The sequence below is a fragment of the Athene cunicularia genome (assembly GCF_003259725.1).
Source record: "Athene cunicularia isolate RWA chromosome 1 unlocalized genomic scaffold, athCun1 chr1_part2, whole genome shotgun sequence".
Lineage (NCBI taxonomy): Eukaryota > Metazoa > Chordata > Aves > Strigiformes > Strigidae > Athene > Athene cunicularia.
Genome location: NW_020799092.1, coordinates 33,660,874 through 33,688,749, shown reverse-complemented (window position 1 = coordinate 33,688,749; position 27,876 = coordinate 33,660,874). Strand labels below are relative to the sequence as shown.

Here is a 27,876-nt window from a genome sequence, read left to right as displayed (position 1 = left end):
TTTGAACTTATTTATTACACTATAGGTTTATTTGGGATTGCTGAAAGCAAAGTGCTAAATGCATACTGGAGAGACAGGCATCCTTTCATCTAGGTACAGACAAGACCTGAAGAGCAGCATTTTGTGCTTGCTGTCAGCTGTATGAGGACAATAACCAGATCTGCAGGCAGGCTGAAATGAAAACGCCACAGTCTTCGGTTTGCCACAACCCAAGGCTAGAGACCCAAATGTAACACAGCACCCACAGTGAATGAGAGTAATGGTCAGATGCTTCTGCATTTCAGAAGGAAAGTAGCATTAAGCAAAAGTATTGCTTAAGAACTAAGCAAGAAAAAAATTATTTTAATGATCTTGATCTGTCTGTTGTCATCCAGTTACAACACTGAGTGGGCACCAAATTTTTACAGCCCTGTAGATAACTTCAGAAAGACACAAGCCACATTTGAGAGGTATAAAGCTAAATGAATTCACCACTTGAAGGTCAGGACTGCTGTTTAGTAAAACCACTCATTTTTAATCAACCCTTGGATACTCCTATACTGGCGTCCCTGCCTCAGCTTCACCATTTCTTGAAGGAGTCCTGGAGCCTTTCTCTACCCTTGCCCCTCTGCTCCTGATTTATTCTCCAGAGCACACAAGTGAGTACACATACACAGACATGTTCCTTTTCCAAATACTAGTCAATGAAATTTATTTCTTTCTGGCCACCCTAATAGTCTACTAAATACCTTCCCCCCCCACCCCCCAAAACCAAAACCAAAAAACAACCCACTCCCCATCTTTTTTTCTGTGTGACACCCTAATCAAAACCCGCATAGTCACATGATCGAAGTCTTTTGTTCACAGCCCATCGTTGCTGGGGATGCTGGTTCAGGTGCTGGTTTGTCATCCAGGTTGCCATCTCTTTGTACACATGGGCTGCCACGTGAGTTGGTGATCCTCCCCCTCTTTGATTTTTTGTCCCCCTCAATGTGAAAGGCAAAGAAGGCAAATGATACTCAGAGCTGAAAAGGAGGCTGCAACTTGCAGCAGCTGCACACAATAGAGTTCCTAATAACAAATAGAAATCATAGAAATAACCATCATCATTGCTACAGTACAATAATAGGGAGCAATTTAGTTTGAGATTCACATTAACAGAATGTGAATAGCACTGTTACAGCAATGTGATACACATGGTTCCTGCCTCAGCTGTTATGAAAATACTGGCATCCTCGTGAAGCTTCTGTGAGGTGTTAGCTAATTTTTTCAGTGCAAAGGAAGAACTAACATCTCTTCAGAGGTATTTGCTAGGGTTATCCTCCCTAAAAAAATGTATTAGAGGAGGCAGGTTATTTTTCAGTTTATGCATCAGGCACTACAAAAACGAAGACAAAATTGACCAGCCTAACTGGGACCAGAACACAAAATCTGAATTTCAGGGAATTTGAAACTTGATGTTCTAAAACCCCAGGAAATTCTGAATTCTGTTCAAGTCACCATTCAATTCTTATATCTGGGGATTTCACATTAGTGGCAAGAAATTGTCAGTCGTGTTATTTATGTGTACAGTTCCCTCTGAGCTAGGATGGGTGCTTTTAGACTGAGCTTGCATCCATCAGCTTCATATTCAAACTGGGTGATTTTCCTGAATTACCACCTGTATGTTATGTGTATTCATGACACCCTTAAAGTCACTGCTTACTTTTAAACTGCATACTGTGTTCAAGTTTGTAATTGGAGCCTCACACTCCTGCCATTTCTGTCTTACAGGTCATTAGAAATGTCGTTCACTCACCCCCATACACTATCTTCTGTATTATGACTCTTACGTTTCCTTACCAATTACATACTTAATTTCAGATTCTTCACAGACCCTCTAATACACAGTTTGTATTCCATAACATTACAGGACATTTCAACTTTTATATTCTATCTGGAGATCATTTTCAATAGGATTGTTTGTAATTTTGTTTTTAGTTTACACATATCAAGGCATCACGACACATCTGTACTTCATACTTCTCAGCAAGTGTTTTAATGGAAATAAACATGATATCCTACAAGTGAAAGTCAGGGAAATGAGACAACAAAGGACAGTTGTGTCCTAGATTAAAAACTCAGGAGGGAATTCTTTCTGCTGCCTGCTGTATCCATTAATAGTCTTTGGGCAACTCCCCTCTACTGGCCCCAAGGCTTTGTCTCTCTAAAGTCTCAACTTTAACTCTAGGTGTGGACGGGCCTTACCAAAAGACTTCCAGCTCTGGCCAAGATGAACAACTGGAGAGTGGAAAATTCTTTTCATTGCCCACGCCTTCCCTCTACAGGCCCTCTACAACCCCACCACAACTGGACCCCTTGGTTTTGCATCTCTGCTAACCCTAAGTGTAAACCTATCCCAGAAAGTGATCATACTTCTAAGGGGAGAGAGAATACCTTTGGCTGCCCAAACCTTCTCTTGGCAGCACCTTCGCAGCACTTCTTAACTTGATTGTCATTCTCCTAAACCTAAAAGTGACAGAAGCTCTAAACCCAGACAACCCTTGCCCTGTCCAAAACAAAAATTTCTTAGGGGAGATTAATATCTGTTGCCCAAACCTTCTGTGGGTAGCCCCTTGGGAGCCCCTCACTAACTGGATCCCTATAGTCTATCTCCCCCCTAACCATCATACCCCAGTCCTAAACCTAGACATTCACTAAGCCTTAGACCAAGATCCTAAACCACAAGAATTGGTTTGGCAGCCTCATTGCTATTATCCTTCTGTGGCAGATCTAGGTATTTTCTCTCTCCTAACTTCAGTCCCAATGATAACCATAACCCAGACAATGGCCAAGCTGCAACTTTTCCCTTGAGATGGTCTTCATCTGGGCTACCCTTGGGGTTTATTTTCTAATACATGGGACACACCTATAGTAAACTTGAGGTTAACAGACAGTTAAAGCTCAGGGCTTCAGTTGTGTTAGCACTGCAGAGAAGCTACAAAGGAAAGTCTCGGCCAACAAAAATAGGTCTTCTCTGAGAAATATTCTATCTGAGATATTACCTGGAGTGTCGGACTAATGTTCAGCCCATGTCTAAGGTTAGGATAAGAAGAGGGACAAAGCCTAGGAGTCCAGTAGGAGTATGGCTGCAAAATGTCTGCCTAGGGGAAATTTGGGCAAAAAAGTAATTCTCTCATTATTTTTATTTAGTTTGTTTTGGCCACAGCTAGGTTTGTGAGGGGTTAGTTCTGTGGCCATTTCTAGGCAAGAGAGTTAGGAAAGACACAAAATATTGTGTTACAGTTGGGATGGGGTTGCAAAGAGGCTGCCAAGGGAAAGTTTGGGCAGCAAAAAAAAAATTCCCATTTTTATTCTGTCAGTGGGAAGGGTGTCTGGGGGAAAGGCTTCTGCCACTTTTAGGGTTACAGCTAATGCAATATGTGAGACAAAGCCTAAAGGTCCATTTGGAGCAGAGGGTTGCAAAGGGGTTTCTTACAGAAGGTTTCTGCAAAGAAAGGGCCAAGTCTGGAGATCTCTTAGATAAAGCTCAGCACTTGGTTAGGGTTAGGGTTAAGAGAAAGACAAAGACTGAGGTCCTGTTGTGGTGGGATCACAAAGAGATTGCCAAGGGGAGAGCTGAGCAACAAAAAGACTTCTCCCCTGAGAGCTTTTCCACCTGGGCCATTGCTAGGGGTCTTGAGCTAAATCTCAGCCAGCATCAAGGTTTAGCTTTAATATTATATGTTTAAAAGTGTGGGGGAAAAAAAAATAATTAAAAAGTGACCTAAAGACTCAACAGATTTTAATACAAATACACCAAATTAACTATCCATCTTCAAAAGAAATTTAAACCATGTAGCAACATTCCTGTGGTTATAAAACAAAAGTTACTTCTAAGATACCCATATTATAGCTAGAACTGGTAGTGTTCTACTTCAGGGTAGTTTCACTGACTTAGGAAGGATCAGGAACATCCTTGCAAGTGTTCATTTGAGTCCCCCTCTTCTTATAGGCAGATCTCACTGAGAAAACTAACTTAGGGAAAACTTCAGCCTCAAATATTTTTGCTCTGCAAAATTTTACACTCCAGATGCCACCAGATAAGCGAAACCTTGATGTTCAGCAAATCTTCTCCATCTTCACTGGATGGAGATGGCCCAAGTCTTTCACTATCCACATCCTCTGGTGGCACCCACCTATCAACCGTTGCCTTTCCAGTTCTCCCTTGAGTTGGACCAAATCAAGGACTCAGCAAAAATGCAGCCCAGCAAAAAAAGTCTAGAACTTTCTGCTGGATTAGTGAGTTGAACCGGCTCACATGCAGTGAAACAAGAGACAAACACAAAGAGCAGGAAGGACATTTGGTGTTTCAGCCATGACAGCAGGGAGGAAAGAGAGAGAAGCAGAGAGAGAAGGGCAGCATGGAGGAGTAGAACTGTCACTTTAGGATGCAGCAAACAATTTCAGCCACCTCATCTGACTGCATGTTAGGGGTGGCCTGTGCCATTTCAACAGTCCTGCTCTCCTCTCAGGTCCTGATGCCCCCTTCCCATGCGTCTGTCACTTCTGGTCCATTGCAGCCTCTTAACCCAACAAAAAGTGAGAGTTGTTTTCTACAGGTTAGAGAATGAAACACCATAATTCAAGGCCAGAGTAAAACCAGCGTATCCCATGGAAGAGGACAGCATGGCAAGTCCCAGGATGCAGGATGATGGCTGTTGTCAGTCAGCTCAGCACAGTGGTATGCAAGGCCAGAGATCCTGACATAGGGACTCCCACAGCAGTCTGCCTGCTTCTCATACCATTAATTTCTCACTCTCCAGTCTGTCATCTGGAGAGATTGCTAATTGATGGGTCATATTGGAGTCCTCTAGCAGAACTCTTCTTGGGCTGCACATCAACTTTGTAAGCCTCCACCTGATCAAAGACCAGAGAGTCTCATCCAGAAGCAGTTATAGCTGGTGCTGGAAAGAAAATGACTGGAAAATGTCAGGATTTCTATCTCCTGAAAATGTCATATTTGAGGTAAAAGAATCATCTGTCCAAGGCACACAAGGTAAAAACAATATTATGTCATGGAGAAAGAATTCTGAAAAAAAACCCCAACAAATCCTATTTGGGAATTTGAGTCCTTCACCTTGCTGAGAGGTGAACATCTTTTCAGACCAGCTACAGGGATCTATCTGTTATCTCCGTTTTCCAGGAAGAGCTGCTGTCGAGGGCCATGCGTCTCTGCCCTAGCGCACAGCAGTCTCTGGCCGTGCTGCTGCTGGTCTGCACCCCCTCCCTGGCCCCAGGTTCTTTACTGCAGGAACAGATTATATAGGGAAAAGAGGGGAGAAGAGGGGGATGAGAAGGAGGAGGAATAAGAAAGCATGACTGCCTAAGTTTTAACCTGGTACAAAGTTGCAACCACGGGGCTAGAAACTGTTCTTGGATGAAGCAGTATACGGACCTAGGCAAAAAGCATTAACAATTTTGATGGTGAGCCTGCCTCCTGAACTGCCCTCTGCCTCTCTCCACCTGCCCACCTGATGACAACAGCCTTGACCCCTTTCATTTGAAGTTGTTTACAAGGAGCAATGATATTTGGACAGTATTTAAATACTTCTTGTAGAGTATCTCAGCAGCTGGCAATAAGGGGCCACAAGAAGTGACTGATGAACTCACAATAAATAATCCCTTGGATAACTGTTAAAAAACTCTGGTTTATGGCATTTTGGAAGAAATCTTATCTAATAAGAAAAACATTAAAGGTGACTTAAATAGTTCTCTGAAACATCTTGTCTTGTAGTCATTTATCACATAAACTATGAAGAGGGCCAAATGAACTTTTTTTTTCCTTTTCTTTTTATATATAGCTTTTTCCACTGGAAGAATACACTGCAGGCCCTTAATCACTTCTGCAATATCACAGAGCGCCAGCTTTATTTATCAAAGCAATACATATTTCAGAAGCAAGGGTATGTGGACACATTTACATTTTATTTTTCTGTTTAACTAGGTGGTTTTTTAATCCCGAGGGTTTCTTGATGGACAAAGATTTTTTATTTGGAAGTTAATACTGATTTTTTTGGTTAGTGACAACCTATCTCCACTGGAATATATTTTTAAACTTCTCTCTTTTTATAGAAGTTATTTTTTGTTTGTTAACAGCTGCTTATGCATTTTAGTGGTTATCCTATGCACTGAATCCTGTGGACAAAGACGACACTGCTATGTAACTAAAAAACTGTATCATAACACATACATGCAAGGGGTTGATTATAGCTTCAGGGGAAACGATTGTCTTGGCATTTCCTAGTTTCTCACTTCCTTTGTTTGCAATCTTGAATAACAACTCTGTTAACAGAGGGTTTTTTAATTCCCTAAATTTGCCTTTTCTGTTCAATGAGAACGCAGTATAACTTGTCTTCTTCCCAATGTATATTGCCATCAGAGATGCAATCCTGGCTTTCAGCTCTGCAAGCAGAGACCTCCACCACTTCATCTATAGGACGAAGTATGTCGCTGGGTATCCCGGCCTCAGCATGAACTGTGTCTTTCCCTTTCTTTTGTGCATATCTTTAAGAGATGACAGACTGAGTTTCCTTTACATCTTTAACTGTGAAAACCAGCACTTTAGACTGGATCTGTGGATGAATATATTACAGTCTCTGATGAAACCTTCCTTTTTTTCCAGCTGACTGATGTGTCAGGGCTGTGTTTGCCACAGAGAAGAAATTTTCCTTTTGCTGTCCCAGACCAGCATCAGCCTAGCACACAGAAAGACTTGGAATTAGAGCCACTCCTCTGCTGCACCAAAAACTCCCCCAGACTCTCAAGTGCTGCTCCCAGGTCTCCACATGCACCAGTCACCTGCTGGGACCTACACAGTCCCCCATCCTGCTCACAAGCCAGTTGGGACTGCCCCGCTCTCTCCAGAAGTGAATCGAGATCCCACCAACTAACCAAATCCCCCTTCCACCATTCCTAGTGACCTAGGAATCAATTGCATCTGCCCACAGCACGGACCCCCTGCCTACAGATGTGACCAGAAGCTGCTGATTTAAACAACTCAACTTCTTACAAAGAGATTCATTAGCAATTTTGCCACGGGCACATGGCAAGCAGGAACCAAAAAGCCATGCAAGCTTGGTACTTATATTCAGTTTGCTATTTCTTGCATCCCTTGGGGCAGCCTAACTGTCTACCCACTATGTAAGACCTGTGTTTTGATCATCTCTACTATATGAAGCTGCTGCCTCCCAAGCTCGCTCTCTCTCTCCCTCACTTTCCTCCAGACTTTCTAAAGTGAAAGTTTTAACTGATAAACGTTTGGGTTTGATCCTTAACCTTAGCAAGTAGCCTATGCGACTTTGCTTGGCACCTAGAATCAACATTTCCACAGTCAAGTGCTTGACCATTGTTTAACTTTTTGACATTATACCCAGAGATGCCTTATCTCTTTGCCATTGTTTCACTTCCTTCTTGACAGTACTTGCAGTTCCTTTTGATTCAAGTCCATCTTGGCAGGCAAAATTACAAGCCAAAAGTGAAATAAGACATACCATGCAATGTACCTCACCAAACTGTTTAAGTTCTATAACCAGTCAGCAAAGAGAGCAAGATGTCTTCAGAAGACTGCTGAAGGGTATCCAGTCCATCTTATTCAGGCATATCTAAGGGGCAGTGCAGTTCACCAAATCATACATGAACTGGTAGGACAGTGGCAAGTGGCTCTATCTAGTTGTTCAGTTCACTTCTGAAGCAGAGCACTGAGAGGTACAGAGAAGGAGGTGCCACTTACCCCTTACCAGACAGGGCAATGTGAGGTCAGTCACTCAGGAAGTGAGTGCCCTAGCTTCTGCTCTGCTTGCACATCATCTCTTGTGCCTGAGAGCAGTGCCTTAGTGATAGGTTGTTTCATGGACACCATGTAAAGGTAATTTTTTTACACTCCCATGTAAAGAGATTTTCATCTCTTCTTTACAAGCTGAGCCACCATGAAGCCAGACACGTAAGTGTCCAGCAGCCACCTGGAAAACATACAAAAGTGATCGTAGTTTTATGCTAGTAAGTAGGACACTCTTCAGGTATGCTGACCACATGTCGTCTCCTTCAGGCTTTCTCTGGGATCTTAGGAAGACATATGCCCATCCACTACCTGGATCGCAGCGGGGAATACTCAGGAAGACTGACTTCCATCTTTGCAATGTGCACTTCACAGCACGTAGGGACAGTGCCATGGGAAAGAGGCAGGCACCTGATGAATTTAGGTGCCTACAGGGGTAGCCAGTCCATTGAAGCAGGCAGGCTGGATTACTGTCTAGATCTCGGCTGGACTACAGGTCACAATGTTTCAGGCAAACAGGATCACACCTATACAATTTATAAAATAGTGCAGATATCTCCTTTGTTGTATGCATTTGTCAACAAAGGAAAGTTACTGTCTCAGTACAGGAACAGACTGCTATAACCAACGCTGAATCTTTTCAGCTGGGTTTCTGAGAGGCAGAAAAAATTTTTCATAAGCTGGTCTGTTTCTAGTTATCTTCCTGAGGCTGTCAGCCTGTGGTTTCCAGGCGGCTGCTACTGCTTCTTCTTCTTCTTTGGTGGTATTTTTTTAATTCAACTATTTAAAATGTTTATGTGCACTTATTTTGTGCCGGCTCTTAACATTTCTCTGAAGAACACAAGTATGAGGCAAGAAATGGTGATTTCTAGCAGCTTATATCTATGCTAAACTTCTCTGGAATTGCATGGGAGCAAGAAAAGACACATCTCTAGCCCAAGGCCCTTTCCCTTCTGAACTTCAAAGCTTGTCATAAACAATAAAAGCCTTACAACTTTTTTTTTAATGAAAAGGTGAGTGGATGTTTTAAAATTGAGAGTATAAGGCAATACGTATGTGTATATTTACAACGTACATACACAGGTTATCAGTGTCCCCTGTAAAATTTAAGATTTCTGAACTTTATCAAGTAAGTGGACAAAAGTTTAGCAGAAAAACAATGAGTTGTTAGTTGGTCAGATACCTTTTAGGAGCTAAATAGACTCCAAGAAAGTCAGAGATCACTACCATAGTGCAAGAAGAACTAAAAATAAACTATTATAGTCAAAAACACAAAAATGCTGAGAGTCAATAACTTGAGGTAAGCAGCAGGATGCAGAACACCAACCACTATACATGAAACACACTATTAGCTGCAGAGAAGCTGTCCAATAAAATAGACCAGTGACTCAGGGTCCAGGAGATTCATTCTGACACCATTCCAGGGATATCAGCATATGACTTTAAACACTGCATTAAGAGATAGAAAGCTTAATAGCTGCTTTCTGGTTTAGTACAATGCCTAGTGATAATATTCCTGAATTTAGAACTCATAAAATATCTGTCACCTCCAGAAGCAATATCTCAGTACTTTACTGAGATCAAATCCTTTAGTGAAGTGTGTCAAACAGGTCGGAGGCAAATGACAGTACATGAGAAGCGGCACTGCCTCCATAAAAGCATTTATAAGAAAAGAATATGTGAAGCCAGAAGAGATACATGGGAACACAGATATTCATGACTTTCAAAGACATTTTCAAGCTTTCTAAATCTCAATCATATATTCTATCCAACACTTTCACTTAAAGTGAAAACCAGACTGGCAAACATAGGCGGATGAGGAAGGCTCAATAAACCTGCCAAGGATGTAGAAAAAAATGGGTTGATAGGTTGCCACTGGTTTGGGTCTACTGCCTTGGCTTGGTGAAACAGGCAGAAAAGAGGGGCTTACTGGCCAGCTCCTTTTAGACTGGCTATTTTGACCAGGGCAATTTCCTAGTAGAGCCAATGAGCTGATTTCACGTCTAGATCCTTTTTCTGTCAAGTGACATTCCTACGCAGTAGCAAACAAGCAATTCAAGTAATAATACTCCTCTATCTTGGACACCAAACCTTTACCTAAAAAAAAAGTTAAGACCTTTGGAGCCTAAACACCAGCTAGAAAGTATTTTTCTGATTCATTTTGCTTTACTGCCAATTTCTGTATGAAAATTACTTAGGAGTTGAATATTTACAGCAGTAATGGCCTTCAAAGTTCAGTCCTTAAAGGCATTAAGTTATGAAAAATGGTTACCCTGAAAAAATGAGAACAATGGACCTTACTTATTCATTCTATATGTTCTGTCTAATAACTCAGGGCTAAACCTCACCCAGCTATATTTGACTGAGGTCAAATGCAATAAAAGACTTAAAATAAATACTGAATTGCTATAGGAGGACCCTACCTGATGGCTTTCTTGCATGAATAAAGTGAAATCAAGACTACTAAGCTCATAGAATTTGGAAGTAGAAGGTTGAGAGATCTGTGGAGATTAAACTGTTATAATTCAACAATCTTCTATATTTTTAAACAAGGTTCTACAAAACAAGGTCACAAAGGACATTCCTCATTGTTCATTAAAGCTACTATTTCCTTGTATATGGTACTGCAGGGTGGAGTACAACTATTTTCTGCAAATCAACTGAGAAAGCTATTATAATACAATAAAATTCAAATGTGTATTCTTATCAGATCCTTCCCTAAGAGCTAAATACTTGTACTATAACTGTATTATGTCAGATAATTTAATTCTAAGGAAAAAATTCTACTCCTCATATTCACTATTGATCTTGACTCCAAGCAGTCTGCTCTTCTGTCAAGCTCATATTGTAATCAGTACTGAAACTCTGGGATATGCCACTACTTTTCTGTTACTCCATAAACTACACATGAAACTGTGTCGGCTCACCACTAGGTTAGCTGGCCATGCAAGGTTTAGGGCTATGCTAGGTTTATAGTTTTGCTTTACCAGAATAGACTACAGCAGCAAAAGGCAGGACTAGCTTTAGGCCAAAGCAAAAGAGGAAATTGTTTATGGTAGCAACCTTCCTACTTTTGCTTCTTCAGACAGAACAGTGACTGCTGTGGAAACATGAGCTGGAACAGCCAGTTTTTGACTCCCAGCTCCAACCTGCTGCTCCTGAGGGACAGGCAGAAGCAGTAACTGCTTACTTACACTAGATCACTGTTTTCCTTTTCCTCCCTGCACATAGCCCAAACTCAGATTTCTGAAAAACTTGTAGACCCCGTCTAGTCATTTTCACATCTCTTACTCTGCTGTAACATCCCTGTCTCCCTGCTTCCCTAGACCAGCTCTTTTGACCCCTGCTGATTTTCCTAGCCCTTGCTCCACTAACTTCCCTCTAAGCCTGAGCTTTGCACCCTAGACACAACAAGAAGGAGAGAAAGCAAAATTCATTCTAGGCTGCTGAGAAGATTTAAGATAGCCTTTCCAGGCAATATGGTCTGTAAATACAGTCTGGACATTTTCTACCTCAACAGTGACATGAATTCTGTGGAAAGGAATGCACGATACTTCTGAATGTGACTATTTAAGTTTAAACTTTTTTTTTTTAATGAATCAATTTAATTATCATGTTATTAATTACAGAGCTGCCTCAATGTATATTTCCCAAGCTGCTATAGTGTGAGTGATGGCAGCATAGAGAAAGCAGCTAGTGAGTTATGACCATACTCATTATGAGATGTGTGGGCCAGGAGGGCAGGTGACTTCAGCAAGGTGTGGAGAGAGATGTGATTTACTTGAAAGAATGCATTGAAAATAATGATATGGGTTCATGAAGTTTCCAAAAAGCCTATTTAATTCTTTTATAAATTATTTTTATGAAAAGGTTAGTGGAGGAAATGTTTTAAAGGCTATTCAGTCCCTTTGTCTCAATTTTTTCCTTACAGTTTATTATTTAGTAACATTTCACTGTGCATGTCTTAAGCAATAAAGTTTCTACCACTTCCCTTAGAGAAATATTCCATAACTTGCAATTTCTCACTTGTCAGGAAATTTTATCACAGCAGCTTGCATGTTTCCTGTACTAATTTTTTCCAGTTATGCTAGCAGTATCCTCATCTACTACTTTTAGCAAGAGCAGCAATGAGTATTGTTACTATTCTTACACTATTCCAGCAGCTATGGGACACCCCCATGTAGCAAATGCTATATAACAAAGGTTCCTGCTCCAAAGTGGTAAAACTTTAAGCATTTCTTTAAGAAGTGAATTAAGATTTTGGCAACCTCATGAGAATTCATTTCACATTAAAATTTTCCTCTGTTTTTCAGTGACACATAGATGCAGCCAACATTTATATTTTGAAATGCAAAAGTAGTGTATCTTTGGTTTTAAGCCATTGGTGGATTTGGGTTTCAATATTCCAGAAAGCTGTTGAAGCGAGCTTTCCTGGATATGCTCTGTCTATCTGCAAGGCAAAGGCAGCCAGTGTCAGTTTGTTCCCCCTTATGAAGTCCTGTCACTTTTTCTTCAGCATAAATGGAATTTTCATTTTTTGGGTCAAGAATGAGGACCAGCTTCCCTGTATGACTAGTCTTTGGGCAGTCTGGTGAGTCTTGCACTTTGCATAAAGTGTGGAAACTCAGCTAAGAAAATCAGAGTTCACCAAGCCACAACATAGCTGTGAAGTAGTAAGGCTGATGACGGCAGCTGAACTTCGGTGAATCAGCCATGAAAGGCGAGATATTGCAAGTGGTCCAAAATGAGCAATATCATTCCACTGTGATTTCTATTATCTTAGCAACACATTTCAGTTATGAATGTTAAAAGATGAAAATTCTGAATTTTCCTTAAAACGAATGTTATGGAAAACTTGTCAAATGGAATTGGAACAGTCTTGTTTGCTAAAACAAAAAGCTTTTGTTCTGAGTTACTATGTATTTTTTCTTGCTGTAATGTTGTGATTTATAATGGTATGTATTGATTTAAAAGTTTTATTTTAATTTCAAAACAAAAATCTGAATTATTCTGTATTTTTAATCTATTTTATTTAGGTATGGATCTGTCTAAATCCAAGGTTTTGCTTTCAGTGTAATAGCATTTCCCTACAGGAGTATATTCTACTGGAAAATTTTCAACTAGCTCTTTTTAATACATAAGCCGTTCTCCTTCTTTATGAATTTAACATTTCAAGATTAACAGGAATAGGCATGTTTATTGTTTTCCTGAAGCATAAATTTTGCTTAAATTATTCATTGCTCAAGTGTGTGATTCAGTGCTTAGAACTACAAATAACCTAGGTGATTTTTTTGCATAATTTGAACAGTTTGCCAATAATTTGGGTGTAAACTATTAAAGAAATCCATTCACTAATAGTCATTAATCCTGATGGGTGTGTACTCTGCATTCTTTTCAAATATATGGGATGAAAAATCATGAATCCTTGAGTAGTATTTTTCAGGTAGCTTGTTTTGATCACACTTTCCATTGTGTAATTTAATCTTTAAAGTTTGTACCATGTGGTGTGATTCAGAATTCAGCAAATAAATTTCTTTATCTGCTATTGTCAGTTGTTCAGAGCATGATAACTCTGAATAGTGTGGAACAGAATCCAGACGCTAACCTCAGTGGCCAGTTGCTGTGTATGGAGATCTTCAATCTGGTTTGACTAAGAATCTTTACTGTATTTTTGCATTAAATCTTTACAAGCTTAGGGCTTGGAGGCTTTATTTATCAAGCTTATACTGAAAGCCTAATCTCATTTATTTTTTTGTTTGTTTGTTTGTTTTCACATGTATATAGTGTTTTGAAAGAGGGCTGTGGAATTACACTACTGAGTAACTACTTATCTAACCTGCTTCTAGATGAGTGGCAGAGACTGCAAATTTTGAAGTGGAACCATTAAGGCTGAAAAAAAGGGAAACAATTGTCAGACCGACATGATACTATCCTAACATTAAATACTGTCAGTCATGGGAATAAATCTAGTCAGTTCAGTCTGACTTTGATCACTGCATTTCTACAGAGGGCCTGCCCCAGCACTGCATGAAGAGTACAAGCCTGACTAGACTCCTTCAAAGAGATCCTTATGTAGAATAGAGCTTCTGCTGCTTGGTTGCAATCATCACCTGAATTACCTTACTCTAAGAGCATTCATTTGAAATACTATGATTACAAGAAAAGTTGGCCCAGGAATACTGCATTTCCTGGATCTTTTTTTGAGGGCAGATTTTAAAGATGAAACTGCAAAACAGTAAAAGGATATTGAGCAGTAAAAGATTATGGAAATCTATACTGTCAAAAATAAACCAGTTTCAAAATACCTTACTAGTTCTTTTACTCAAAGATATAATAGATATGAGTCACTTTCTAGATCTCTTTGTCTGGGTAGCACATGTTCTGTAAACTTTCAGCTGGACTAGATTAATGTGAATGGAAATGGAGGGCAAATTCTTGTCTCTGATTCAGCAGAATGCTCATGTATATTTAATCCCAAACACCTGATTCCCTCTAATTCAAATCTTAAAACATAAAGGATAAACTAGCCCCTTCTCAACTGACTGTTACTAGTAATACTGCAAAACAGGCAGCTTTCATGTCACTTAAGTAGCACTTATCCTTGAGATATATCCATGACTTTAAGTGAAGAGCTTAGGTTTTCTGATGCTCTGCTACTTCATGAGACTAAAATGTGAGAGTAGGGTATGTGGTAACACTGATCCTGGTATGGCACCGCAATGTCAAAATAGATATCAGGATATTTACAGCCAAAAATTGTAATGAAAAGAGAGAATGTTTAAATTTACAAATAATGTGGGAAGCACAAATCAATAATTAATGTAAGAAAAAAAAACAGGGAAGATATGGCGAAATCCAGGGAAAACCAAAGCCACAAGCAAGAAGGTCAGAGGAAGTAATTAAATTGTTTATGTGTGACCTTTTTTCCAGCATGTGTTGGAAACAGTAAACTGTGTGTACCGGAGAGAATGTTGAGCCAGCTATTAATTGTACAAACCAGACAGAAATTTGGAAAATCCATGGGAGATGAAGTTTATGAATGACTTGAGAAGGAAACTGTCAACACATCTAAGAAATCAATAAGAGAGGTCAGAATTCTCACGAAGAGACATGGAAGAGATAACACTTCAGAGTAGGAAAAGGTGACATGCTACAAAGATGACCTGAGAGGAGGACAATAATAGAAAATCCAAAGTAGTCATATGTTATCCCAAAACCCAAGGCTCTAATGCACAGTCCTAAATCCAAGTCCTCTCTAGGCATATGACACAGAGCCAGGGAGTATTGCTGACATACACGACTCACAAAGCTGAGGAAAACTTCATCCCAGTGCAGAAGTCTGTCTTTTAGACTAAATTTCTTCATAGCTCTGTCTCCAGAAAGACAAGAGCATTACAGTTTCACTCTTTCCTTCAGTATGTGGATGTCCAGAATAATATCAAAAGTGGTGGCTGCACCAGAGGAGCTCCCAGTTGGGTGGACTTTGCTCATTTTAAACAGTCCATTTCTCATTCTGTGATCACATCATGAGTAAGTGAAATCTTGTTTATGACAATTTTATTACAGTGTGAATTCTGGATTTGTGGCTTCATAGGGTGAAATTCATCCTTACATATAAGGATGCCTAAAATGCAGATGCCCATCTCTGTAGCTCATAACATAGTAAGACATAACTTCTAAAGAATCGTTCATTTCATCTACTTCAGACATCACTAAAAGAGACAAAACATACCCCACATGTGTCAACAATGCTCCTTTAACTACAAACAGAGCTGTAGGTGACTACCTCAGATGGAGCTCACTGTGCCACTGGTGTCTCTCACTTTGAATGGAAGTAGCCTAGATCTTTGTACAGCATGAACACTATGTAATTGAAGTGAATTTTCTAACAAACAACATTTGATCACAAGACATTTAAATGTGAATTTCTTTCAAGTAAACTGGGGGGCAATCAGATTTCATCTCAAGTACCAAAAAATTGGAAGGAGAGTACAACTTAATTGAATTTGTTGAATAACTGAGAGTTGGAAAGGCTCTTTGTAAGTCTATGTGTTAACTATTGCTTATCAAGTTGATATCAAATATGAAATATTGTTCTTCAGCATTAATCAGATGTTTTTCACAAAGAAAGAGAGATCAGAAGTAATCAGTGAACTGAAAAAAAGGAGGTAAAACTGCTAGGACAGAAATCCTGGCTGAAGCAGTGCAACATTGACCACGTGAAGGTATGCAGCCCGAGACAGGCAGGTGATGAGGGGTCTCCCTTAGCCAGAATCTACCCAGGATTCATCTTAAGTATCGTAACATTTCCAAAGCAATTTTTAGTTTACACTGACGTGTGTCATCTTGAAGCAGTTATTTCACTCCCTTGAATGCCTGCCTTCCTCTTGCCAGTTCTCACAGATCAGACTAGGAGCTTTGCAGGACCAAACACTCTGTCCAAAGTAGAGCGACTATTAGAGAGTTCCTCTAGTTACTGCTTCTGCAGCTACTACTACATTTACCAAGATAAATAAAACTAGTAGTCTGAGTGTATCACAAATGGTATATCATAGTTTGGAACAATGGTGCATCATAATGGAAGTTTCAGAGCCCTGCAGAAGGAAGGGGCACTTAACAGGGAAATTTCTAAACCAAATGCCATGAATTGTGTGATGAGCTTCATCAAGATCGAAAAGGTTCAGAGGCATGCTTCAAAGAAATTTGGGAAGCAGTACAATATTTTGTATGATCACATACTGTGATGAGCAAGGTCCATGTTTTAATTCTCTTCCCCCTCTTTCCACTCTCCTGTTAAAACGAAAAAGAAAAAAGATGGAGAGAAGAAGAGAGAGGAAGAAAACCTCAATGCCAGAAAGTCCTTTTGAAGTATTTGTTCTCTTGATTAAGAGTTCTCAGTTTGGCAAGACCTTAATCAAGACACATCAAAGAGGGTTCAAAATAAAGAGCAGCTGAAGGAAAATTTATGAGATGACAGAAGGAATAAACAATAATAACTGTGCATATGTTTAAGTCATCTGAAAATGATTGCAACAATGTGTAAAATATCCGGAAATAGACATTAAAATGGCATTTTAATTTCCTAAGGGAAAAAAATCTTCTTAAATAACTCATGTTTAAACCAAACTACATCCATTCTCCCCTTTGCGTTATGACTTCAGGAGCTTTCCCGTCCTCTCTATTTGCTTATGTACAGTGTGGAAACCGCTACTGTTCCTGGTTAGGTTTTCTACCATAGCGGGTTTCTGGAGGTAAATATACTGGCAACATAGCCAAAACAATATCCTCCTCACCAGTTATAAACTCATATGGAAGCTTATATATGCCTTCCATTTGCTGGCATTTATTTCCCCCCAGTTGAAAAGGTCTTTTTCCAACAGAAGGTTGTGTGGAAAGTGTGATTAAAGGTATGAGGGAAATGATTCACACTTCACTGCCTGATAGCTTGAGGGTTGAAGAAAAGGCCAATAGGAACAGATGAAAAGGGAAATACAGGACAAAACTTGGGAATATAATAGGCAGCAGAAGGCAATACTACATTAATAACACAATAGCATCAGTTTTGGTTTGCATTTTTCAAATTCTCCCCATCCTCCTACCTGTGGAAATAATCTAAAACAATCTAACAATGAGGTATCTCTAACAATGTTACCACAGGTTTTAACTCAGGATCATATCTCAGCTTTGAAATAGCCCTATATCTTATATTCCATTTATTTTCTTTCAGTTGAAAACCTTGAAAATTAATTTGAAAGAGTACAACTCTTACAAAGCTATTCCCAATGGATGTTATTAAAAGTGAGCTAGTGCTCTGCAGTACAGTGACTTTGCACTGCCTGTATTTCCATTGTGACATTGTAAACACTTTTGAACAGCACCACCATAGTCATATTTTAACAAGGTGACAGAATAATAGCCTTTTCTCTGCTGAATTTTTTCAAGCATTCAAACTTTAGGAACCCTTGCAGTAAATGGTTTATAGCTAACAAGTGGAGATTAATTTCTGGCTCTGGTATTATCTGACAGACTATCATTATCAGTCACTAATGTCTTTCATGAAATGGATAAAAGGTCCAGGATATCATTCATGTGGCTCTTTTAAAATGCCCTGAGGTTTTCTGGTTTGTTTTGTTTTTGTTTTATCTCCATCTGAGTGTGACAAAATGTGGCAGACAGGAGGGCACAGCAGAATACTTCTGAATCATTTCACATATGTTGAACACAAGGTGTCTAAAGATAAAGCTGTGGAAATCAATGCATATATAGATGCTTTTGCCTTACCCTATGCCAGCTAGTGTAGCACACTCACTAGCATTGCAACTCTACACAGGCAGCCAAGTGCAGATTATTTGATCCTGTATTTACATTGCTGTAGTTTATAATGAAGCACACTGGATATATTTGAAAACATAAGATGAGGATTTTGATATGCGCTCAAACAAGCATATGTGTGGGATATAGCGCTGTCTGTATTAGTGTATGATGCCTGATAATGTACCATGTGCCTCCAAACTAAAATATACCTTCCTTACATCCTCATTTAGTCTCAAACAATGAGAAGTTCATGAAGCCATTGATGGGGTTCTATAGACTGGCTGAAATTAGATCATACCTTCAGCTCTCTCTCCCTTTACCCTCATATACCTAGCAATTTTTATAAAATGGAGGTGGGATCAGACATCTGTTGCCTCCAGTTATAAGCCATCTCTTTTCACTTATTCTATACTGCTAGAGGACTTTCAATCATCTCCAGTCCACAGCAAATTAGTTGGTGGCCTGAGACTAGCTGAAGGAGTGAAGAGTCCTAATTAAGTAGTCAGCTAATACCTTTTCTCATATTTCTGCATACCCACTAGAGATAAACCTAGTGATAAGTCGTAGGATAATGGGGCCTGCTTTTATTTGTTGTCTATTGCTATTTTATTATTATTAGACTGCCTGCTATACCATGAAAGTGTCCTGACCAGTAGCCCACTCTATAGATGGTCAACCACATATACCCCAGCAGACCAGGAATGCAGTCAAATGAAGAAGCATCTTCCCAGAGCTGGCTAATGGCCAAAACAACTACAGTTCAGTTAAAGCAGTACTGAATCCTATCTGTGAATCTATCCAGCCATGATCGCTAACTGGAACACCTTGGCACTAATTTTCTACTCAGTCTGCCACTCATCTACAAGTTCTGCAAAGTCCTGCAAAGTCCTGCTTCTACTTGCCATGTTCATAGGTATGCTCTTGACCCTTCTGAGATTCACAAAGCTCTTTTTCTAGTTTCTCCTCCACTCAGCCTTTCCTTTCTCCCTGCCCTGCAATACAGCCAGAGCCTCCCAGGAGTGTTTGAACATCTTTTGGATCAGTGTTTTTTCAGAGAAGTTTGGCCCCCTCTTTGTACTGCGAAGAGTGGGGATGTGTCTGTCTCAGCATGGTCTGCCAAGTCAAACTTTATCTGGGAGAAGATAGTTGGAAAAAGCAGTTTCTTGCTAAACACTACTCTAATTTCTAAAGTTGATCATATTGCTCCTACTGCCTTGAAACTGCAAAAGCCTAGTGTTTACCAATTACCTGTTTGCCCTAAACATATTTCACTCATGGCTGCAGTCTCTTCACCTCTGTTCCATCCTCTCCTGCCCTTCTCACTGCCTTCTCCCCACCTGGTGTATCCTCTTGTCCTCTGTGCCCACAGGATTTCCTTCTCGCTAGTTTATCACCCTTCCTAACCAAACCTCAGCCTCTCTGATACAGAAAAAAAAAACAAACCTAAAAAACCTCTCCAACCCCATTGCAGCACAGGGATTCCATCCTCCCTTTATGGCCATTCCAGTGTTATGCCCCTTCTTGCTCTGTCTGCCAACTCTGTACACGCAGGGCACAGCTGTGCAGGAACTTTCTTCTGGGAGAGGACTGCCACGTTAAGCCAGAATAACTACAGCAGCACAGTCAACCTACTGTAGCTGTGCTGGGGATTTCACCAGTTTCAACAAGCTCTTAGCTGGTAAGATCTTCAGGGCACGGCCTGTCTACTCTGTTTGTACATCATCTAGCACAGAGGAGCCCTCAGGCACTGTAGGACCAAAAGTAATTAGTATGGGTAATTCCTTTAGATATATCAGTATAGGGTATTAAAAACACATTTCCAAGTTTTTGAAAATCTAAAGGGAGGCAATTATTTAACAAAAGTCCTTCCCCTCTGGCTCAGCCTGTAAATACAATAGCTTCCATATTATTCTGTTAAAGAAAAAAATCTCTTCTTGCAAGATGTGTACATATGCTTAAGAGTAGTTTCCTTCCTTCTGTAGGTCTAGTCACATTCATAAAGCTAAAGATGGACGAATGTAGTATCCACAACTTCTGATACATATACATTTAAAGAGTGTATTAATATTCTCAGCACTGCAGCCAAATGTTAAGACCTACATGTTTATGTTAAATATTTGTCTTTACTGGCTGAGTTTTAATGAATGAATTCAAATACTAGGAGAGAAGTACGTATTTTTCTTGGAAACTGGAAAAGTATTTTGGAAACATTCTCACACCATTATAGTAGTCACAAAATGTATCTGGTAGGATGCCAAGGTATGAACAGTGTTACTGAATATAAAGTGATCATGAAGAAGGCTGGGCTTGTAGAGCTCAGAATGGTTTTGGAAGAAAAATTAACTTTTCAAGTCTGTATTATGTCAGAAAGCAATTCTTTCCTCAAAAATCGTGATTCTGAGAGTCAAGAGTCCAGTGCATGCAGCTATGAATACTAATGCTGGGTGAATAACTGTACACATAGCTAGTAAGTCTCACTGGACTCATCACGATGTTCTCCGTTTGTAATAGTAAATCAAATTCTTTGTCCAAAAAGAGTCACCACTTACCAATAAACGGTATCATATGATGTTCCTTAGCCACGTGGTATTGACTTCCGTTCACTAAATGGCTCACCTACCTTCAGGAGACACGCCCGAGAAAATCACTGCGCTTCAAATTCCACGATGAAAACCAGTGAGAAAGCATTTTAAGAAGAGAGTGTGAGAGACCAAGCTTATTCATGAAGAAATGTAAAGCACTTGAGATAATTTCGGACAAGTTCTACATCAAAAGTGCTGTATATTTGATCAAATGGTTATAGACATCAAATTTTTAAGCTGTCAGCTTCTCCTTCTCCCTGTTTACAGAAACAGAGGGAGACATTTTTCAGTTCTTCAGTATTTTACATTCAATTTTCTCTTCTTAAGTAAGCAACTCACCAGCCCTCTTCCTCTGGGACTTTTCCAGTCTCTTTTCCTCCCCTTTCTAACAAATGACCCATGGGAGAAGTATTTCTCTTGCCTAGGATTTGCTCCATAACAGTACACTTACATACATCAAGACTGTCTTCACATAACCAGCTCTGTGCAGAGAAGCTGCTGGAGTGCAGTGATGATCTTGGACCTGAAATACATTTAAAACATCTCCAGGTAAAAAGCAGTTTTGTCACTGACACGCGCTTTCCGTTGTGCAATATGTTTTCTATAAGGTTGACCAAAAGCAGGCCAAAACACTATGCAGCAATAAATAATTGGAGACATACTTCACCTGACACAGATTTTCAGCTGTTATACTCCTCATTATCTACAAACGAGCATTTTCATACCCATTTTCCAGATCCCAGAATCAGTCAGTCCCCCAGAAGCACAGATGTCCATTCAGCCTCCCTCTTCAACAGTGGCTTTAGCTGCTCAGCCAAAACCTCCGCTTGCTGACTTAGCAGATGTTCTTTTCTGAAGTTTTACTTTATCATACCAGGAGCATAAAAAACTCTAAATAGGATGCACAGCTTCAAAACAGACCCCAAATCACTATTTTTCTATAGATTAACCACTGAGAGTAAAATAATCCATAATGTCTCATTTTTTGAGAACTACCAGCTGTAACAAATCTGATGTGCTAATTAGATTAATATCAGAAATGTTATTTTGTTTTAAAGTATTTGTGAATATATGAGGATGCTCATTTAATGATCTGTGAAACAAAGGGGTTTTAAAGAAGTTACAATACCAATGCAAAATTGAAATACATAAACAGGAATACCAGTTAAAGTGCAACTCAAATCATGTAGTGGTTATGCAACAGAAAAGAAGCCAGGAAATGTCAGGATGGAAACTTATCCATTTGACATACCAGCTAGATAAATACGTCTTCAGAAGTGCGGTAAATTGGAAGTGGAATGTCTATGTTTAATAAACATAGTATTGAGCTAGAATTTAAAACTTTCATTTTCAAATTATTGTTGTAGAATGCACAAAAAAGTAACAGTCAGTGTGCTAACCCATGTTTGGGAGCAGTTCGGGTACTCTGAGACCAATGGTTTTCTCCCTAACTAATAAAGATCTCTGAAGTCAGGAAAAAACAAAAAACCCTGCTTGCAGGTAGGTCTACAGAAGGAATAAAACAGGGACTGGTGGATGATACTCAACTAATGGTGCTAAATTTGAAAACTCTCTCAGTGTTTACTGAAGGCTGACATACAGATGGACGTGTAGAAAAGACAGAACTGAAGCCCCAGGCAGTTGAGACACATTTTGCTACCTTTCTGCGGAATACTGTAAACCACGAGTTTATTCTGCCATTCCCAGATTAAGTACTCGGACTATCATGATATATGTTTACTAAAATAACTGAAATAATTAGTAAAATACTGTTGTGGTTTAACCCCATCTGGCAATTAAGCCCCACACAGCCACTCGCTCACTCCCTGCCTGGTGAGATGGAGGAGAAAATCATAAGAGTAAAAGCAAGAAAACTCATGGGATGAGATAAAGACAGTTTAATAGGCAAAGGAAAAGCTGTGTGTGCAAGCAAAGCAAAGCAAGGAATTTGTTCAGCTCTTCCCACTGGCAGGCAGGGGGGTTCAGCCACCTCCAGGAAAGCAGGGCTTCATCATGCATAACTGTTATTTGGGGAGACAAAACACCGTAACTCCAAATGTACACACACCCCCTCCCTCAGTTTTATATGCTGAGCATGATGTCATATGGTACGGACTATCCCTTTGGTCAGCGGGGGTCAGCTGTCCTGGCTGTGTCCCCTCCCAACTTCTTGTGCACCCCCACCCTACTCACTGGCAGGGTGGCGGTGTGAGGAGCAGAAAAGGCCTTGATGCTGTGTGAGCTTGGCTCAGCGATAGCTAAAACATCCCTAAATTATCAACACTGTTTCCAGCACAAATCCAAAATATAGCCCCATACTAGCTACTATGAAGAAAATTAACTCTATCCCAGCCAAGACTAGCACAGGTACATATCAGAGCAGTTTAGAAATTCAGTAAAACTATAGCAGCTGGGAACATGCAGTGCTCTTTTAAAAAACCTATCATTTGATATTTGCCATTGTACACAATGGCTTCCCCTTGCCATCTATTATTGTAGCACTCCCTCTATTATTAACTCCCACTGTTTCTGATTCATACAGGACTTTATTTCCTAGAAGATATCTCTTTTTTTCACTCTCTGAATGTCTTTTCCATTCCAAGTACATTCTGCAACTGTTCCCCGTCTCTGGCGTCATAGGGTTGTCCCCTTGAAAAGCTCTGTTTACTTCAATAACCTATTCTTTCTTTGCTTCCACCCTTCTTGAAATATCCACCAAAGTGTTAAGTTGCAAAATGAAACCTTCCCAATGACATTTCAAAGCCATTTAAATATATCCAAATATAATGCCATTTTTCTTTGCTTTAAAGTCTTTATTCAAACTAAGAAAAGAAAATTAAAAAAAAAAAAAGTTTAAAAAAACTCTGCCTCTCAGTTGTTTGTAAACAGTTTGTTTCTAAGAAGCGGATAACTGTGAATCTGCACTCTGTTCCACCTTTATTCATTAATTCCAGGCTGTGTCCCCATTGTTTCAACCACTTAAAATGGGAATATTTGGTTGAAGTGAAATTTAAATTGCTCACTTACATACATATTGTGTTCCCATGTATTACAAGTAGAATGAGAAGAAATCTTCACAAAGGTAAATAAAGGTGCTTCTGCCTTATTTCTGATAGTCCTAGAGAATGCTACTGGTGGGATTTTAAATGCCATGTATAGTGAGGTCTCAAGCCTTTCCCCATTCTCATTTCCACATTTTGAAGTATTCTGTAATCTTGTCTCATCCCTTTCAAAAGCTTTCTTCTATTAGGGAACTTCCTTGCTTGCATGGTGAATTTCACTGAAGTCCTGCAAAAAATACCCCTGGGTATTTAAGGGTAAATGAATTTCAGGGAACTAAGAGGAGACTGTTTCAATTTGACACCTTGTGGATCACTTACACTGAAGTGTGTAAGTTTATAAGAAGTTACAATTGATTCATCTCCTTATATATGCTAATTTACATTATTTTTAACCCAGATTTTTAAATCATTCATATGTAGTAGGTACATACTTTACACTTGGATGTAGTAGCAAATAAAACTGTAGTAGTCCTCGTAGTCAGGACTTCACATTCCATTGAATGCTGTGGAAGTTTTGCACTTTGTCTCATTACCTGCCTCTAAGTGGCACACATATACATGGATATGTGTATATGTATTATATGTATACATGGAAATACTGCAGACCGCATTGTGCATTTTATTCATAACAGCTTCATACAGATTACAGATCAGAAGCATGTTCGTCTTGACATAATCTCAGAAACAGAATTGTTCTTGTTGTTTCATTTTCTTGAAATTCTATAGGCAGAAAGCCCAACAAAGAATGTGATAATGGAAAAGGAAAGTTAGATTGGTTTTCACCTTAAGATAGTTCTGATCATAAATAGCTCTGTTAACCACCTAAAGCACTACGAAAGTTTTAAAATAACCTACAATGGAGACCATACACTGTGAAAAGACTGTATGCATATAAGCAATTGACTTCTTAACTGCATATAACACTATTGAAAGTCAATCAAGCATTCACCCATTTTCTGATAATGAGCAGCTGCTATCTGACAGACACCATTTCCTACATATGCTTTTGCTCAGGGCTAGTTTGAGAAAAGTTTGCTGAAGGCATGACTATTTTTGGCCCAGCAACACTTCTGTTGCTATGTGCTCTCAGATTACTGGGCAGATAGGCACACAATGAAGTCAAACAGCTGATCTGCAAAACTGAGAACACTGCGGTTTCCTCCACTGGTGCTTGTTTGTGTATAAATATGCACATGTGCACATACTATGGGTAATGAAAGGTTATTTTTCTCTAGAAATGCTTGTCAAAGAAAAAGGCCACATCCTGCATCCTGTTAAAATCCTCTGTTAAAATGCAGTCAGAACCCCTTAACAAACTCTGTGAAATCACTCTATAAAGTCATGCCTGTGACAGTTTGTACCTTCTGTTTCAATGAGTAATTTAAAGTTGATCTTAGGTAAGATAGAAAGGCCATGTGCCAGTGTTGCTGCAAACACTGCTTCTTTCAGTCAGTTGATAATGGCAATGTTGAGAGCCTTTGATCATTGCAGAGCTTGTGATGGTTGCAAATACAGTATCACTTTCAATACAGGTCAGATGAGGGATTCTTCCAAGGCCACTGGTAAAATCTAGCCACTGTCTTCTGTATAAGACTAGACTCAGTACCTTTCACTTCTCGCTTTCCCTTCAGCCATTGTACTGGGCACCTGGTGAAATACAAGCCAAGCTGTCTCTGCAGTTTAGTTAGAAGCAGCATCCAAACTTGAGCCCACATATTTTGTTAATGTAGCACACCCTTACGCAATGAAACTCACCAATAAGCATGGTGGCTCTTGAAAGGACGTTGTGATACATAGATGCATTGGCCTGTACCATCAATATGTAGATCTGCAGCTTTTACCACAGTAGGCAGTATAAGAATCTCCATAAGCAGTACACACAGAAATGACAAAAACGCTGTATTAGATGTTGATATAGGTTACTTTTCTTGACTGCATGCATGCCTTATGATTAATTTGCTGCTTTAGTTATACACACATCCTGTCTCAGTCAACAGCCACAGTTACAGAAATAAATGTTTTTGTGTTTTCACCTAATGCAAGGTTCCTGTGGGAGCAGGTGCCTCTGATCTCCATGTTGCACTCCCCAAAGATGCTTCTGAAGAGAGGGCAGGAAAACCATTGTTGGGAACACAGCCTGCAGTGCTTTTGGACAAGGGCTGATGGAGACAATCAACTCCGGCTTTCCCTTTTTTGTTCTGCTGGGATATTTGGAACAGCATGGGGTACCAATAAGATTGAAGTAGTTTTTCATAGTGTGTGGGTGAGTGCAAGTTGAGTGAAGACATGTCAGGAAAAAAAAAAAAAAAAAAAAAAAAAGTCTTAGTTCAGACTTGAAACAGGAGGGGAAATCCCTGAGAAGACAGAAAAGGAGAACCTGACATTTTCTTAGGACTCTACAACTGAGCTAATTCTCAGAAAGGTGCTATTCAAGTTGGAGAGTCAGAGCATTCGACACCAGTTGCAGAAGGTTACTGAGGGCAGTTGCATGACCTATATTTGTTTGCAAGTCCCTAACTACAGGAATCTTTTGGAAATTTGCTAATAAACCCTTGCACTTTTTTCCTTTCTCCTCCCCCCTTGCTCTTTCTAGATTTTAAAATCTTCTTCAGTGCTGTTCGTAGAAGTTAACAACGGAAGACAGCAATTCCACCCTACAAAAACCACCTTTCCTTTCTGCAGTGTTAAGTAAGCCCAGTGGGAGAAAGCAATTATCAGAGACTTGCTACTGCAGTAAGCAAATGTCAGTCAGTAGAAAAAGTTTAAATATTCTACAGTAGAAATCAAATCACCAGAAGCAAATGACCCTAAGGGAGGAAAATACCACTTTGATCTAATATACTCTTCAATGTCAGCCATATCCAAGTGTGATGAGAATTTGGTCTCTGACCATCTTTTTAGTATGTTTCAGTTAAAGATATGGGAATACCAGTCTACTCAGGTATGTGCTAAATAAAGACAACACTTAGATTTTAAAAAAATCCCAAAGAGATATATACATTTTATTTTAATGACTACACTTTGTATCAATTTTTGCATTGGTTGGTGCCAGGAAAACTAGTGATGGGATACAAAATATTACTGATAAAATGAATCTCTGAGGTGTTGGAAACACAGGAAGAATTTTGATATTATGTAAGAAATTCTGGATGACTGAGAAATGATACAGTACAAATGGAAAGTAATACAGTAATAGAAGCTGTGGCACTGGTGTACAGAGTCATCACCAGCCACCCACATAACCAGCTCTATCCTTTGGAGATAATCAGGCAAATGAAGCTGTAGGAAGCATTAAGCAAAATGGTGTTAGTTGGAACAGCAGTGGAGAAAAGCAATGCACCTGGATTTGAGAAGAGTTAGATCAGTGTATGAAAGGGATTACAAGATACGGTTGCCTGCAATAGCAGGGGCTTGTGTGCCAGGAAGCCTGGATCTGTTTGTGGAAATCAAAGTAAAAACAAGATCAAGACGACAAGTGCTACTCAAGTTACTGAAAATACACCTTGCAGCAATATGTGAATTATGTTTGCAGTAGCCTGAAAACTATTATTTGTTCAGCTTTTTCATGAAATCAGGAAGCAACGACTCAGAGTCTTTTTTTTTTTTATCTGTATACAGCAGCTTTGCTTCATTTTCTGTAATCACTGAGAAGTTTTACCAGCAATGAATTAGGTTTAGAAACAGGGAGAAAAAAAGATATTTGCTCGCTCTGATAATAACTAGGTAAAGCAAAAACGGATACTTGTGAGATAAGGTGGTAAAAGGATCACTGACAGGCCTGAAATTATCTAGAAGTAGTGGGTACTGGCAAGGCAAACATAACTCATTTACTGCAAAGCTGTGCACTTCTTGCCATGATCTGGTGATAAGTCAATGTTATCGCAGTAGGTCTGTGTGGCATCTGCTGCAGAGGGGTGTACCACTCTTCAGAGTAAGCGCTGCCTGGCAATATACAGTCAAGTCTTGTGACATATCCTCAAAAGAGATATACCAATTACCTTAATGGAAAGAAAGCTGTTTGCATACATGATTGAACTTTCATGCTGTCTGTATAAAGGGCCTGGGGAGTGCGAAATGATTCATGGGTAGCTCCTTTTTAGAAGACTGCTGAATAAGTTATTAG

General features: G+C 39.6%; 1 long non-coding RNA gene across 1 annotated transcript; it reads right to left on the bottom strand.

The window, feature by feature from the left end:
* Positions 1–762: 762 nt before the first annotated feature.
* LOC113475957 lies at positions 763–25,701 on the bottom strand. The gene is made up of 5 exons (XR_003397649.1): positions 25,509–25,701; positions 21,359–21,554; positions 21,147–21,214; positions 20,659–20,948; positions 763–1,050 (listed from the first exon to the last, which is right to left on the bottom strand). It is a non-coding gene; the product is annotated as an uncharacterized LOC113475957 (long non-coding RNA).
* Between the last annotated feature and the right edge of the window lie 2,175 nt (positions 25,702–27,876).